Source organism: Mastomys coucha, unplaced genomic scaffold (genome assembly GCF_008632895.1).
Source record: "Mastomys coucha isolate ucsf_1 unplaced genomic scaffold, UCSF_Mcou_1 pScaffold18, whole genome shotgun sequence".
Lineage (NCBI taxonomy): Eukaryota > Metazoa > Chordata > Mammalia > Rodentia > Muridae > Mastomys > Mastomys coucha.
In genome coordinates this window covers 66,545,242-66,547,287 of record NW_022196900.1, presented here as the reverse complement: position 1 = coordinate 66,547,287, position 2,046 = coordinate 66,545,242, and the positions used below count along the sequence as shown (strand labels likewise).

Below are 2,046 nucleotides of genomic sequence, written 5' to 3'. Positions count from 1 at the left end.
GACAGGGTTTCTCTGTGTTAGCCCTAGCTGTCCTGGAACTCACTCTGTATATCCTCCTGCCTCTGCCTCCCAAGTCTTGGGATTAAAGGCATAAAGGTATGCACCACAACTGCCCAGCTTATATAGTTTCTTAATCCCTACCCCATTTTCCTTATGATCCTGTATTTTGTATTTATAAAAAATATAGTGACCATTTTCTATATAATTTTTCAGATTAAATTTTGTTAAATTCCAAACTTTTCATTTTTGTGCAGGTACAAGTGAGTTTACAGTGGTGACCAAAATTAGAAGCAAGGGCTGTAGGGATGTGTTTGTAACCTAGAGCTGCTGCAGCAGAAGTGTTTGTACGAACACAAAAGGGGTCAGGCCAGAGGAAAGAACTTTGAGAAAATAATTGAAAATAAGAGAATCAGGCAGGTGAGGCCTTGTTAGGCCCAGAAGCTGCCTGCTGAGAGGGGAAGCCAGTGTCTTTATGGCTGGGGTCCAGGAAGACAGAACTTCCTCATGTTTTAATCCTAATGGTGCTCACAGGGAGCAAGTCCATTTTATTTAAGATACCCCCCTATGTTAATGAAGTGGTAATAATCACTACTGTTTAAAAGGTGGACTGTAGGCTACCATATACTTCTTAATCCTGGAAAGAAAGAATGGGAAGATGCAGTTTTATAGGAGGAAAAATTGAAGCTCAAAAGGGTTAAGTGATGGAACAAGTAATTAAAGCTGTTTGAATAGAGTGGGCCCAGCAGTGTGGCTCAGCCGGTAATGAGTGGCAGCTCCCAGTGATTCAAGCCTGTCTACCTGAGGTTAATTCTTACAGCTCACAAAAACTGGAAAGAGAGAGCTGTCTCTCATTCTCTCTCCCACCTGTCTCTGTCTTTCTGTCTCTGCTTCTTCCCCCATAGTAGAATAAAAAGGATTCAAATGGGGCTGTTTTGCACTAAAATGTGTGTGTATTCTGTTGTTTCTTTACTGTTTGGGCCTCAGAGGTCATTTGGAAGATAAGCTGCAAACAAGAATCTGCAGCCTTGTGTCCTAGATTAGCATCTAGTGTTCTCTGAGCCAGTCCTCAGCCTTGAGTTCCATAATGTTTCTTAATCACATTACACAGTATTATATTCCTCACCCTTAATTTCAGAATTATTAAAAATCCTTTGGTAATTGATCAAAGGATGTGTGTTTTCCTTTTTCTAATTGCCAGTAACCCTCTAAATCCCCACTAACACTTCAAAACTGAGATCAGAGGGTAGAAAGCAGCTTTATTTTCAGTGCAGCTACAGTAGTCTGGGTAAGTAATGCTTACTCAGCTGAGCTCTGTCTTCAGGCAATTTAAACTTTTCAATTTAAAAAGAGTCCCAGCACCTCAAGCCATTTACCTAGTAGGCCAGTTTTCACTTTAACACTGATAATTTCATTTGGATATAGGAAGGGAAAAGCTCCACCCCATTCTTCCCTTCTGATTATTCATCCTTTTTGACAGTTAAGATCCTGCTGAGTAAGAGCCCTGTGCTCCCTCACTAATCCTAGCATATTCTTCAACTGTAGAAATCACAGGCCTCCAAGAGGAAAGTAGATGAGAAGTGGATGCTCTGGCCACTGTCAGGCTTGCCTAGTATCCTAGGAACCTCTTCTCTCCAGTTCCTGTCACACCTAATCCCTTTCATGTTTTTCTGTTGACCTCATTAGAAATAGATGAATGACTAGAAGGCAGAGCAGAGCCCAGCCAGGCTGTGGAATGCCATTTTGATCTCTTCCTCTCCAGAGGCCTCCCTGATGCTTCCTGATAACAGCTTGGCAAGGTGCTCCAGTGTAATTAAGTCACTTATGTTCGTAGTTTGTCTTAATAAGCATCTAAATGAGAGGCATGCTGCAGCATACTTTCAGGGTAGTTAGGGTAACAGATCCAGTGGTGTGGACGGGTGCTCGTGCTTGAGCTTCAGTAGAAAGATAAAATGCGATGTGTCTTTGAAATACTTTTTAGTGTATGCAGATTAACGCGTGGGCTCATGCTTGTAATTGAAACAGGAGACTTTTTTTTTTTTTTAGATA

The 2,046-nt window shown here is 41.5% G+C and overlaps 1 protein-coding gene across 3 annotated transcripts in view; it reads left to right on the top strand.

Annotated features, from left to right (window-relative positions):
* The window catches only part of Lrrc42 (leucine rich repeat containing 42), a 20,716-nt gene that overhangs the window by 9,815 nt on the left and 8,855 nt on the right, over positions 1–2,046 (top strand). The gene's annotated exons all lie outside the window — the stretch shown is intronic.